This window comes from Rhipicephalus sanguineus, chromosome 1 (genome assembly GCF_013339695.2).
Source record: "Rhipicephalus sanguineus isolate Rsan-2018 chromosome 1, BIME_Rsan_1.4, whole genome shotgun sequence".
NCBI lineage: Eukaryota > Metazoa > Arthropoda > Arachnida > Ixodida > Ixodidae > Rhipicephalus > Rhipicephalus sanguineus.
In genome coordinates, this window is record NC_051176.1 from 202,410,963 (window position 1) to 202,426,532 (window position 15,570).

Sequence of the window (15,570 nt, forward strand, 5' to 3'; positions counted from 1 at the left end):
TTCTGTCGTCGATTTTGAAAGCGGGCTCTATGTTTCACAGCTGAAACTGAAAGAATTATAGTTGACTAAATGGACAGGTGTACAGAGAGACTAACGGGGAGGACCGAGCAACGGACGTGTCGCTCTCTGGGTTTGCTGAGCGTGTGACTACGATCCAAGCATTTTTATCGCAAATAACAATCTTGAATACGGCGACGTATTGCCGTAACCAATGGAAACACTTACTAAGATTGACGTCACCTGTATACGTTGCCTTTTCTTTGGCCTCGTTAAATATCTTAGGAGTTCTTTTCAATCGATTTTTTTTCTCGTATTCAAAAGCTGCTTAAATTTTGCATCGTTGATCTTTGCGAATGAGGTGCCCTCTAATTGCGGGCCTTTAGCTAAAAGCGAGTATATTAATCCACGGCAGTGCTGCCATGAACACCTACGTATAGGTGACCATTTAGGCGCAGTTGACATTGATTGAAGAGAAAATGTGCGGTCTGCTCTTTCACGATTGGGCTACACACTTAATCAGGTCCCGCTTAAAGTGCTAGATATAGCCAGGAAACCGGGAATTTTTCGTCCGGTTTCCTGGATATAGCCAGCATTTGACCAGGACCTGATTAAGAGTGTAGTCTTCAGTCCGATTTCTCCGCCACGAGGGATCTCGCGCGATAAGATAAGCGTGGCGAGGTTTATAGAAATATACTTTACCTGTATATATTCAATCAAAGTTTGCGTGCTTTCTCTGAAAATAATAGACGCTACGATGCTATCTCGACATCTCACTCCCAGCCTTTCTTCTCGCTCCTGCTTCCTTCTGCAACTAACGCAAGCTTGACACGGCTGTCAGCGTCCTCTGATGGATGAGTGACAAAGTGCTCCAGTAGTAAGATCTTCAAGTAATTGCCCAGAACACTCGCTGTCATCGTGAATTCGCTGCCATGATACGCAGGGACCTGTCCCTATACGACAAGTTATGATTTTGGAACGGCTGCTGCGTGAATACAATGAAAGAACTGGTGACGGGCAGTCGAAGTATGAATGGCATGAATACTTCAGAACAGAAAACTGTGTTAAATATGGCCGGCCCTAGTGTTCGTAATCATCACGTACGTTGAACGCTAGAGTGGTTCGCAGGAAAAGGCTACTCGTTATATCGAAGAAAGCAGTGGTAGCGAAGTAAGTTGGTAAATAAGAAATAATTCATGCTAACAAAAATCTATGTGGCTATATTCCTAACTTCTTGCAAAAGGTTGCTTTTGTTAAGTGTATTCGTTGGGTGCGAATCACTAGTGAGACATTGGAAGTAAGATTAACTCTCCCAGTTTCTGAGCTATTCCCTTCTCAGTCATCAGCATATGTCCACGGTGTTGCGGTAAGCAAGAGAAAGGAAATGGAAGGCGTCGAGTGTGGAGCATAAATGCCGCTCCGCGAAAAACGAAACAACCCCAACAAACAAGTAAGAAAAAAAACACGAACAGCAGGAGCAGCATTAGCTTTGGCGCTGTCCGTCTCGCCACCCGACGGCATCAGGCGCGATGGCCCGAGCATACGCGCCGATTTACGAACACCGAAGAGACCGGCCTGCTCTTCTCCTGGCGGCGGCAGCATCCACCGGCACAAAAAAGCAGCTGCCGCCGCAAGTCCCGCGCAGCGATTTCACCGGATCAACGGCGCCTGCCGCCAAGGTGTCCATTCCCCTAATGAAGAGAGCGCCGCTGCCGCTCATCGCGCGCAACCTAATTTGGCGGAGTCGCCAGCGCGTTGCCTTCGAAATCGCGTTAACGAGATGCCAGAGGCGCCTCTTGGCATTCTTCATGCGCGCCAAGCCGTTAGCGCGGCGACTCTCGAGCAGGAAGGAAACGCTGGGACCGCACTCGGTGCGTCACTCTGCTGCCACTGCCTCCGCTCTACACGCGTGCACCTAATGCAAGTCACTCGCGGCCGCGGTAGGGAAGGCTTCACCGGGCCGCTCCGGAAAGCCAAGTGCGCCGAAGTGTTCCCTCCATTGTCGTCAAGATGTTGAACGGGAATCGCGAGGCAAGAACAAAAAAAATGAACCGAGAAATTCGTTCGGAGCTGCCGGCGCAGAAGCTGCTGAGAAGCCCGGTTTGTTAGCTCCGCGTTTCAGCAAGTCGGAATTGTCGAAACTTTTTGCCGAGTGGATCGAACGTTTTCTGGTTTCTTCCACGTGCTCGGCCCCCTTGATCGTGCACTCTTCAAGCCTCTATACGCTGTGTTCAGCCTCTCTCACAGTGAGTGGTCGGGAAGAGGATGTTTCAGACCGATAGCGAGCGAGTAGTGCAAAAATGCGCTCACGTTACAGTCTGAATCAATTCCCAGTTTATTCGGCGGGTATCGATAGAAGTACACAGAATGTGGCGCGCCTGGGTTCCTGTTCACCGCGTTGAGGAGAAAATTGGCAATCGCTACCGTTCTCCTTTTACCGTTTCCTATTTTTTCCCCGTGCAATTCAACTTGATTACGCTTTTTATCCATTCGAAATGTTCGCGGTAACAAAATAAACTGTGTCTTACATCTAGAACAACCGACACATTCAGGCCAAATAGTAACTTTGCTCTCATGCGGCCTTCAACTATTACCGGATTTACAAGCAAGACTGGATCCAGTTAGGAACGTGCCATCCGTTACAACTGAAATGAGGCATGAACGTCGGAACACCACGCATATCTTTATGCAAAGATGTCCCCGTGAGTCATTATATAAGTTCACTCTTTTTCTAGTGACACCAAACACACATTCTAGCCTTGTTGGCCTTACAAATAAAGTGTACTAGAAGAGATACTTGGGCTATTAGGTGGGAATTCATTATAGGCTTCGAAAGCAACGCCGAGCGGCGCCACTGCTCTTAACTGGGAATATCCGCGGCGCGTCTTTCGCCATAACACTGCCGCCCCCGCTTCCGCGCAAGCGCAGATCTCTCCGATTGCATCTGGTGCGTCACAGTGTAACTATTGCTGACTAGCAGTGCTCCGGGCCGAATGAGGAGCGCATGCGCGCACGTGTCCTTGCCGCCGCCAAATCCACCGACAAACCGCCTTCGTCGGCAGCGTCTATCCCCAGTAACGCATAAAGGGCGAGACAGACGGTACAATTTTGCCTCCGATCCGGCATGCGGCGTACGACGATTCAGCACACATGGGGCGAACGAGCAATCAGCCGTAGGCTCCTCCCACACACAGCGACTCGGCATGCACACTCGGAAGGCTTCGTATCCTCGTAATGAAGCACAAAACAAACAACTTTGCACAGCCACGCTTCGTTCTATAAGAAAATTATCAATAAAACTACGCCTTCGCGAACGACAAGCTCATCGCAACAGCTCGCCGTCACTCACGACTCCGAGAGGTAGGCCTAGCATGGCGGACGCCGGCCGTCGCCTACGCCGTTCGCGATCACACGCGAGCTCGTCATAGAGCGCTTGTTTTTGCCAACAAGATTAAGCTTTGTACTCGCATGTAATGCGTTAGCATACGCTATTAACTTTCTCGACGTCATCGATGTGAAGAGCAAATGTGGCAGCGAAGCGAGCCGGCTCGCCAAGACGACGGTGTCGCTGCGTTTACCTGCGAAATGGCCTTGCATCGCTGCCGCGATCTCACTAGTGCTTTGGACACGGGCGCTGTCTTGCAGAAATGGACCCCTTCAAACATCACTTTATGAAATCAGGAATTATTTCACGTCACAAACAAAATGTACTCGATGTTTATCACGCCGCCGCGAGCGGCTATGTTGACAAAAATGCTTCGAGGCTCGACTCCACTGACTCGCCTTGGCCACGGTGACAAGAGGGACCTTAACGGTGACAGGGAGAGGGCGCCACTAGCGGCGTGACGACACACGTCTCCCGAGGTGTCATTGGCTGCGGCCGTCCGACGGTCCGACGCGGCGACGAAAATCGACGAAAATATCTGCCTGGTTTGATGTACGCCAGGCATGCGATGTGGCGGTCCGGTGCGATGAAATGTCACCACTGCGGCTGCCGCACCACCGCGTCGGACGTCGCATCGGATGGAAAATCGTGTCTTCTGTCTCGGCCTTAACTCGGTCGCGCCCAAACTCGAGCTTGGGTTCCCTATGCAAGAACAACAGCGCTAAAAAAGACGAGGACCAAGGAAGACGCGACCCAGAAGTTGAACTCTCAAGTGAAAATCTATTGGAAGGCCCATGAACAAACCTGTCACATGACCTAGTCACATGACAAACCATTGCATTTGCGCAGCAGAGTAAACAAGGTCAATAAAAATACCGAATCATGTCAAAGAGAGACACGTATGCTAATAAGCCGGAAAGGGAAATCAACAACAAGCAAAAACATGCATGACAGTCCAAACTTTGTATACACTGTCGTGCACGTTTTTGCTTGTTGATTTTGTTGTTGGCCGCGCTTCATGAATGAAGCGTACATTACGAGCAGCGTGCGCGTACCATAGAGTAACATATGCTCCCAGCGTAGCGTTAGTACCCCAGCTAATCACTTCTCCTCCTCTCTTGCTCTCCCATTTGGAGAGAGCGCGGAGAGCAGCAATGCCGACTTGGCGCCTGCTGGAAATGCTAGACTTGACCAAGAGACACTGAAATGCTAGACTTCACCAACCGACAGTGATAAGGTATGTTCGTTCATTCCAGGCATGTCAGGAGCACTTTAGAGCACCGTCACGTCGACGGAAATACTAGATGGCACCCTCACTTTTCCGGTTTGCTCAATATCCAATCAGCGCGCACAAAAGGCGACGCTTTTGCGATTGTCGCCTTTCGCGATCATTTCAGAATACAGCCCCATTTACACCAGCGGATCACCTTACCTTTGTGTGGTGTTTGGGGCTTATTTGTTTCTTTCGAGCTGTGCGAAAAAAAAAACCGCGATATCAACATTTTCTTTCCCTGTGAAGCATAAAACTCTGAGGCAGCCACAGCGGCGCTTCTTGTCGCAGAAAGGCGAAATAGTTTTTCGCGTCTGTTTACAGTTTAAAAGGATGGAACAGAAAAGCACCACACATCGCACGCAAACAATAAGCTATTTACTTGTGTATTTCAGTATGCTTGCCGATTTTCCTGAAGAGATCTGCTTCGGCCCACCTTGGTTTAAATTTCGTCATTTCCTGGCCGCGGGCATTTCCGGTCTGACACAACAGAGTGGCTGCGTTTCCTGCGCGCCGGGCGCTGTCAGTTTCGGTATCGGCCCGAAAATTCGGTTATTAATATCTCCATAATTACGTGCAACTTTCGCGATTCCCAAAAAAATGGGTATACCATAAACTGGCACACACTATAACTTCCTAATATAAACAATTGCCATCAAGTGAATAATTAAAAAGTTAATTAACGAGTTCTTGTTAGTAGTCACGTCAATTTCTGTCATTTTAGCTGCGGAAAAGTATTTGACATAGAGTTCATGTGCGAAAACGAAAGGAGCCTGACTGTTGTAGAATTTTTATATTACAAATCTGCAAGTGTATTGTCTAAAAAACAAAAAAAGACCCTGTATGTAGTGTAAAAAAGAAAACTCACAGAGTTCCTAATGCATTTGCTTAAGACGACTCTAATTTACTCGAGAAAGGAAAATTAGACCTGTTGGACATTTACAACAAAAGTTGGCAAGAAGAATAGATTCCAGAGTTTGTTGGAAAGTATCAAAGGTAGTGCCGTTGCTAAAGCCAGGAAAGAGCTCTATGGAGTTGGAGTCGTTTCGGCCGGTGCGTTTGACCAGCTGTGTTTCGAAAGTCATGTAGAAAATGATCAATAAACGGATTTCACGGTGGCAAGACAAGAACAAGCGACTACCAGAAAGTATAGAACCGGCTTCAAAAGGGAAAGATGCTGTAATGGGAAAACGGTGAGGTTCTTAAAATCTTTATGTTAGGAACGTGGACGTTCCCAACAAACCGACGAGGCTGCTTGCAGGTTTCGACCAACACTTTATAAAAACATGAACGAAAGGCACACACACAAAAGCAAACGCAGCGAACAAAGAAAGAATTACCTAACAGTCTCTAAGAAGCAAGCGTCCTTAAGAAAGTCAAGCACTGCTGATACGGGCTCACCCGTCGGGGAGTCGAACGTGCAGGGCGATGCGAGGAGACGAGCGTCGCGGGAATCCTTGAAGACGTCAGCGATGGCTTGCGAATGCTGACGAGGAACGTGGCGTCTTGCCGAAGGGAAGAGTTGGAGGCGGAGGACGTCAGCGGCCACGTGAAGCCCGTAGCTTCAACTCGTGGACCGCGTCCCAGAGCGTCGACACTCGGGCCCGGTCACCCGACTGCGTCGAACGCCCAACACCGTCTGCTCAGTCGAGTTTTCTTCTCCAACGCACACGACTCTTCTTTTTCTTCTTCTTCACCTCCCAAGCTAGCAGAGCTGGTGCATTCTTCCGCGAGCACCGGCGTCGTCGTCTACTTTCTTTTCATATCACACAGGAGACACTATGAATGTTCTGCGCGCACATCACATAGGCCCCCATTCAAGTCTTTTGTTTATCACGCAAAATAAACAAAAGGCGATACGTGTGCGCGTTACAATGACACACAATACACTACACATGGCCACGAGGCAATGCACCACACAGTTATAATGCTGCGCGAAGAGTTTAAATAATATATCACTTCACAAGGCAAAGTCGAACATTAACACGGGAAAAAAATACATTTCCGTTTTGTGGAATTGCAAAAACCAACAAAAAAACGAACAAACCAAAACCGGTTCAGTCGTTTGAATAGGACGCTCAAGTTATAGCGTCCCACACGAAACGATTGTCGCGTTTCACCTGCTTTGAGGCCAAATGCATCAAAGACGCATGTCTGCGCTTCTGAATGAACGGCATTGCGAAGGCGGCCAACTCAAACGCCTTGCTTTCTTTGGACGCGAGAAGGCGTTCGAACCACGGGCATCGAAGTGAAACCGTCGGAATGATCGCCTTCATCACGCCATGACACTGCATCGGGAGATAAGGCGGTAATGCAATTGCATTCTTCACGACAATGGCTTCTGCCTTGCGTGATACTACAGAAGACTCAATGGCTACCTTGTTGAACTGCTGCTGTACAACCATTGTGCTACTGTTCTGCAGCTCATCATTATTGCAGCGGTCAAGCTCCCTTTCACCTGAAGTCTTTCTGTAGTCTATGTTCAGCACTTTGAGAGTCGCCTCCTCCTCCCCACACATAACGGTACTCTCTTTGCTTTCAACGTTTGCACTACGAGCCAACGTCACCCTCATCTGAGGTGAGTTATTCCTATGCTCCCCGACCATGTCCAACCCATCTGCTTCTGCAGCATAGGGTACACCGGAAGAATCCGAACGGACCAAGCGGTAGTACTTTCCGCGGCATTCGCCATCACTACCTGTGCTAAAGAGCGGGGCTCGTTCACTAAAACTGTTTGGAGGCAAACTTGCCTCTGTAATAGATGTTCTAGTCTTCTCAGGGGCTCTAAAGCACAAATCGTCTTGCTCCTTGCTCTCGAAGCTGCCCCGTGCTTCTAGGGGCTCAACCAGACCTTCCCTAGATTTTTGGTCGCCCACTGGAACCATGCTCGGTGCGGCCAACTTATCTTCAAGCGAGAGTTGCCGTGTTGGCGCCCCTTCGAATAGCTTGGATGAAGCATTTATATCGCCTCCTTTCCCTTTGAAGGCAAGCTTTGTATGCCAGGGGCATACTTGCGATGGCGTGGAACGCTCATTTACGACTACCATCTCTTCGCCTCTACCACAACGTGCCTCAGCTTCAAGTACACGAGCGCGAAGCAACGAAATCTTTTCATTCAACGCCGCCTTCTCCGCCTCCCGCTTTCGTGCACGCGCATCGCGCTCGTTCTGCTCGCGCTCTGCCTCGCGTTCGGCGGCACGCTCCTCTCTCGCACGTGCTTGCTCCTCCTCCACCCACTTCTTCAGCTCATCTACCGTTAGGCCTAGTTTCTCGCTGGCGCTTACCAAATCTTTCATATCCATGTTTATTTAGCGTATCTGAACACTACAACCAGCCTCGTCCTGTCGCGGACGCCATTGTAATGGGAAAACGGTGAGGTTCTTAAAATCTTTATGTTAGGAACGTGGACGTTCCCAACAAACTGACGAGGCTGCTTGCAGGTTTCGACCAACACTTTATAAAAACATGAACGAAAGGCACACACACAAAAGCAAACGCAGCGAACAAAGAAAGAATTACCTAACAGTCTCTAAGAAGCAAGCGTCCTTAAGAAAGTCAAGCACTGCTGACACGGGCTCACCCGTCGGGGAGTCGAACGTGCAGGGCGATGCGAGGAGACGAGCGTCGCGGGAATCCTTGAAGACGTCAGCGATGGCTTGCGAATGCTGACGAGGAACGTGGCGTCTTGCCGAAGGGAAGAGTTGGAGGCGGAGGACGTCAGCGGCCACGTGAAGCCCGTAGCTTCAACTCGTGGACCGCGTCCCAGAGCGTCGACACTCGGGCCCGGTCACCCGACTGCGTCGAACGCCCAACACCGTCTGCTCAGTCGAGTTTTCTTCTCCAACGCACACGACTCTTCTTTTTCTTCTTCTTCACCTCCCAAGCTAGCAGAGCTGGTGCATTCTTCCGCGAGCACCGGCGTCGTCGTCTACTTTCTTTTCATATCACACAGGAGACACTATGAATGTTCTGCGCGCACATCACAGATGCACAGTGGACTGCGTTTTGGACTTGGTCACAGATGTGGAAGACCAACGTACACGTGGAAACATCACTATCGCTATATCCCTTGATGTTCAACGAGAATATGACACACTAAGCCATGTTCATGTTCTAAAAGGTTTGGTGTTGCAGGGATTTAAGGGGAAAATTTTGCGTTGGATTGCTAATTTCCTGAAGAATCGACAAATTTTTGTGGTCACGCACGTGGGCCCAACTTCAGAGCATGTCATTAACTATGGAGTGCTGCAGGGCAGCGTACAAAGCCCGATGCTCTTTAATGCAGTCATGGCGCAGCTCCTATATGACCAAACGTCAGATGTTCAGTATATGGAGATAAGTGTATGGACGTCTGGCCCATCGTTTTTGCTTGTCAAACAAACATTACAAGAAGGATTAGATTCTGTAGACCGATTTCTTACAAGAAGAGGAATGGCTCTGAGTCCGACAAAGACAGCCATACTACCATTTACTTTAAGAAGACCAGGCGATTTCCAGATTATACTGCAAAACCAGCTTATTCAAATGGTAACAACTCACTGATCCTTAGGTGTGATTTTACACCGGAGACTAACATGGTCGTATCCTGTTCAGTGCCGTGCACAAAAAGGGAACAAGGCCATTCTAATCTGCCATCTCTGCGAGGCTAAATAGGGGGGGGGGGGGGTACTACAGAGTCACTGCTGGCTCTACATGTTGCGTGGATACGCTCCATGGCGAGTTACTCTCTGCCCCTTCTGCACGGACTTCCAGGCTTCACTGAAAGGAGACTTCACTTGCTATTGGCAAGGAGCCGGCGGGTATGCATGGGGTTGCGACGGTCGACTTCTAGCGATTTGGTGTATGCAGAAGCTCGACAACCACCTTTGGCATTACTCAGAGGAAGAGAAACGTCCAGACATTTGTTTAGGATTTTCGCGCAGCATGAAACTCATCCTTTATCTAGCGAAATAAAACACACGACTGTCACGCGACTCCAGGATATCGTGTCATCATTCCGAGCAATAGTACCGGAATATAAACCGTGGACACCGTCAAAACCACCTTGGACGCTGATGGTTCTGAACGTTATCTGTGACATAGATGGTATACGCAAGAAAGCCGACATGGCGCCTCTAGTGCCTGTACAGATGGTGTTTCATAATTTTTATACAAGGCACAGTGGAAGGACAACGACATATACAGATGCGTCCTGCACTGAAGAAGCGTCAGCCTCTGCGGTCTTTATGCCAGAACTTGAAGAGAAGAGAGTGTATAAATTGTCACACAAATCTTCATCAACGACATCGGAATTAGTGGCCATTCTTGAAGCAGTCAGATTTATCTGCAACATTTCTGGGACACGACACTGCATAATATGTACGGATAGCAAACCCGCCTTTCAGATAATTAAAAAAAAACATGGCTGATCCCTCTGCCATAGGAATCGGTATAACACGAAAGTGAAACGTGTCTTCACAGACGTAGTTGAGCGCTTGTTGTGCATTGTTTCGCCACAAGGGCGAAGGAATGAATGATATAGCAACAAATCGTAATATCACGCGTAGAACGGCAAGCAGCTTGATACTTGCAACGCGCTGCTCAAGCAGAAAGTACGCACAGAAATAACATACACAGGATGAGCGCGAACTAACAACTGTCACAGCTTTACCGGTAAAGCGCGCTGCTCAAATACAAAGGAGGACGAGCGAAGTGAATGCACAAGTATACACAGGATGAGCGTGAACTGTCACAGTTGTAACTTATTTGTGTGTGAGCAGCGCGCTCCTTTCGAAAAAGCGGCCGCTGCAGTGAGCGAAGTGACCTTCGTGCTCTCTGTAACTTCAAAGCAAACTTGAGGTGAGAGCACAAGACGTACAAACCACCGCCACCACGAGATAAGCGCGCGCGCACGAGCGACCACGCCCTGTAGAGGCGCTCGCTCATCGCAACGCGTGGGGCAACGACCTTTAAAGCGCACCCTTCGAGCCCTTCGCGCCATCTCGCTAGTGATAACGAAAACACGCTGAAGTGCCACCGATCTCCGAGTACCACTAAAGGCAAATGGTGTATTATAAATAGCTCGCCGTTATGGAGAAGAACGCCCCGTTTGTGGCCGAGCCGAGGGGTCGCAAGTTCGACTTCCGGTGACGGTATTTTTTCTTTGACATCTGTTAATCTATATCTTTTACAACGTCACATCCGTGACGGAAATACGTCAGTGGAGCCGTGGTGGATCCCGGCATAAAACACATTCGTGTTAAAATGCGAGATCACCTTCCAAAAATAGCGAAACAGCTCAATGTATTGCAGAAACTGTGGAATATGCCTCAGCGCAGGGTCACAACATCGCATTTGAATGGATACCCAGCCACATTGGAATAAAGGGCAATGGAGAGGTAGACAGACGACAGACTCGCCAAAAAAACCTTGAATGAAGCACGGTATTGCGCAATCCCTGCGTCGGGGGCGGTTATTCGAAATATTATAATGCAAGGAGGTAACCCCTGTTCTATGGAGAAGTAGTTTCATAGCACTAAATTAAAGCAATCATTACATTATGAAGTCGATCCACACAGAGAGTTCCCAGTAGCGGCAGATCTCCCACGGCACAGAGACGTTACTTCACAGACTTCGACTGGAAGTAGCATATATAAACAGCTTCCTGCACAAAATAAACCGATCCAGCTCCCCGGAATGCTCCCGTGGTCACAAAGACGAGAATGTTGGGCATGATTTTTTGTAATGCGTGAAGTACACAAATGAAAGTGAAAAATTAGGGAATAAACTGGCAAGCTTGGACAGAGGCCCCCTGACATTACAGAAATTACTTGGACCGTGGCCTGAAATGCATCTTCAGAAAAAGGCGAGAAAAAGACTTCTTAGTGAACACTGGATTAGATAAGCGCTTGTGATGAACAGCTATGCGTTGCTATATACGGAATGGTGTGTTAGTCCATATACCGTGGGCAGAACCAGAAATGTGTGCATGTGGACGCTTCATTGCCATGTGAACTCCTGCAAGCGAACTGTACATTACCATGTTACTTTAACTTGTTTCAGTGTACTATATGTTTTTTTTTTTAGTGGTTCATTTTTGATTTTGGGTAACACTTTTTTTTTTCGCTGCAGAGCTTATAGAAATGGAGTAGCCGAGGTTATATAAACCTCAACCTATCCACAACAAGCCAGTTAAAACAGTACAGAACAGAACAGACTCGAAGATGAAAGCCATCTTCTTCTTTTCAGTCGATGTATTGATTGTATTGATCCTTTCCCGCCACCTCCGAAAGCTTTATGCACTTACCGTGGTTTTGCACTGCCTCCATGATTGGAGGCACTGCAAGCTTGCTGCATCTCACCTGGTTTTGCACTGCCTCCGTGATCGGCCCACCTTTGACCAAGCTGACCAAGCGACGACGTCACGTTAGGTGACGTCGTAGAGAGGTCATAATGACGTGATGGTGACGTCACAAATTTTGGCGATTCGGGACGTCCCATGGTAACGTCATCACATGACATGATATTTTGCATCCCTCCTGTTGGTGCCGACGGTGATTTTCGGCGTTTGATGAGGCATCTAGTGCTTTCATCTTATATAGGACCGCATGTACGAGGAAATTTTTCTAACGTTTCGACCGGAACCAACCGGTTGTGGACGAAACATTAGGAAAAAGTCTTCGTGTGACGACAGCGACAAGGCAATGGCACGATGACGATGATCCGGACGACGAAGTCAACGACGATGACACGACGATTGAATTATTGTACTGCGGCGATGAAACGTCAAAATCTGCTACAGACAGTCGCGAAGGTAGCGCACCAGGTAAAATGGGTCGATTTGGAAGGTGGGGCAGTATCACATGAAAGCGATAGCTGCCACGATGTAAGGTTGGAGAAAACTGGCGCATCCTCGCACGAGTGAAGTAAACTGCTCTTGTGGCGATGGAACACACGCGCCACCGCAAAAGCACCAACTTTTCACGCGGTAAAGAATGTGGGTGGCGATTCACGTACCATGCGTGCGTCTGAGGCCCCAATGGGTAGATCATTAAACTGGCTAAGCTGGGAGAGCCTGGCACAAATCCCAGCATCGGGCCTAACTGCAGAGGTCCCAACCGAGACTACCCAGACGAGCGACTCAGTAAGAAAGAAAAACTGAAAAACTGTGTGGATAGTTAGAAAATGCTTCGCATAAGAATTACAAAAAAAAAACTTGCATAGATCGCAATAGTTGCTTGCAATACAGGGAAAATTACGGTCGCAGAAGGCTGTAACGGTACACGGGGTGCGAGTCAACCTGTTGAGATAGGACTTTAGTGGAACTGAAAAAAAAAAATAAAGAAAACGCATTTCTCTATTACTACTCATACAAGTGGTTGACAACTCTCTCCAATGTATGTGGTACTTTGCGGGACCAACGTGTATAGTGTACCTCTTCGATCAAGGTTAAAATGCTAAAATGTATTTTTTTTAAGCTAAGCATCATCATCGTCATACGTTACGTTTACGCTCAGATCACATGACCCCGAGCTGTTGAGGTGTAAACGTACTCTCCCATTCTGTAAACAGTATGCCTTTGTGAACCTCTTCAGCCGCATTCTCAAGGAACGCGCACAACCGTACCGTATACAGCCGCCATGCACTCAACGAAATTTTGCGCATGAAAACAATGAAGTTTCATGCACGCGAAGGCATGTACTGTGTTCAATGTGTCGCTCAAAAGCGACATTTGATGTATAATTTATGTGCTGTGCGGAAAATGCGTGAAGCGACCAATAACTACCCAACATACCGAAAACAGCAATGCCTGGTTAAAAACAAAACAAAAACAAAGCAAAAAGAAAAACAGATTGTAGTTTCTTTTCAAGGCCGGAGTCAATTCCTACTGACATATATGCATTACAAGTAGCGCCTTTGCTATCATTACCAACAAACCAGTCAGCAAGCTTCTCGAACAAAGAGGATTCATACATAGAGTGTCCTTGTTTTCCTCTGCGCGCGCTCTTTTTCCACTGCACAGCTACGTGGGGATAAAGCATATAAAAATTAATACCGGGCGCACCACTATTTTCCTTTTCTTTTTTTTTTTTTACATTCATGGATACACTTACTTCACATGGATGCTTAGATTTTATTTCCAGTTTGCTGGCTACAGCGGTCGAGATTTGAGAAATGACGTTCTTGGTGCCCATTTGTGTCTCCTTCTGCAGCCGCGAATTATGCGAGGCGTGAGGTAAAATAGGTAGATAGAAAGAAAGACAGGGAAAAAAAAAGCTTAGTCGTAATTATTTCTGAGACGACGAAATTGCGCAACTACATTTAGAGATTTGCAGCGGTAACTTTATGTTTTCATGCCGAAAAAAAAAAAAAAGAAGGCGTAAAGTAACCACGGGGAGGGGACGGTGGAAGAAGTGATCGCTTCCAGTATTAGAGGCTCCAGAGCGGACGCCCATATATCTTCTCTTCGAAACGATTTTGTCGCTTCGTGGCTCCTGCGGTGATTAATGTTTGACCTAATAAAGAATGAATCTCTTTTCCCAACAGAGCCAGTTCGAAATGAACTAAAGCACTTGACGTCTACGAGTATTTGCTATGTAACGACCGGCTATTACAGATCTCGAGTCGCCCGGACTTTATGCAATCTTAAGTTGATCAATGAGGGTTTCGAAAGCACAGTACAGTATGTGTGTGCCCTTAAGTGCATGTGTTCTCTACTCGTTTACCCCGAGGAGCGCCTTGGCGAAATTGACCACCGCCTCGTCGAAACTGTTGTACTTTTCACTCCGCATTTCCTGCGGCTGGGTGGTGTATCGAGTGCACGTTTATGACTAGATCATTAGCATTGCGTTCTCACGAGGCTATGCTTTGCATACAAAGCTTGTTTTATGGCGTCGCGCTGTATGGCCACTTACTCTAGTAATAAGCTGGAAGGCGTACAGTTTCTGAAGTTATATGCGTAGCATAACAAACAATGACGTGCACATATACGCACCCATACACGCACATAACACATGCGCGCACTATCACAATACCGCGAACGTCGAGAAAAGGTAAATCATCTAACTTTTCCTCCTCGCCGTGAAACTGCTAACTCCGTTTAAATTAAATTCAGATTCAGCGAAAAAGAAGTCAGATCGTCTCCCCAGATCATGCAAAAGCTATCATGGGAAGGGGATGCCCGCTCCAAACTCTCCATGACCAAGTTAACCGCAGCGATGGACACTGGGGTTCCCATTGCGATTCCATGTACTAAGTGCTTGAAGAAAATGCCGCGAAAAAACTGTGTTCTCCGAAAAGAACTGCAAGAACTTGTCACCTGTCACATGAAGCCAACAGAGAATGATAAACAAGAAAAACACAGGATAATTTACTCGATTATTTAATACGAATGTAAAATGATAGAGTGAAGTAAAAGTGAACGAAGCATTTTTTCAAATAGGAAGTGTGAGGGCTCCAGGACAGGTCACGACTTGTTATCACTATAAGAAGGCTGTGGGCCTTCTGATAATTGATAGCGTAGTCATTCATTCTAATTGCGTTCGGTCTTGTTGCCCTGCGTTTGAGTCGAATCTTCTCGGATGAAGACTCCATGCAGTCCTCTTTCTCAAAGGTACTTCGATGCTTCTGAGGCCGCTTTCCGAAGCTCCTGCTGCTGGAGATGCATCGGCCCAGATGCCCAAATGCAGATATTGTCTGCGCAGATTCGCGTGCCGCAGCAGACCGGGAAAGAACATAAAGAAGGCCGATGAACGCAATGTCAAAGAGTGTATTGCATTGGTTCTCAGCCATGGATGTTTCGGGGACCTCTTGTGTACACGTGGAAGTGACGAGGGACCCCTTGCAGTGAGAGAAAAAAAAAAGGGGGGGGGGGGGGAGGTCATGTATTAACACAACATGCAGCTTGAAATAGGTGCCTTTTATTTCTCCCTAGCAAAGA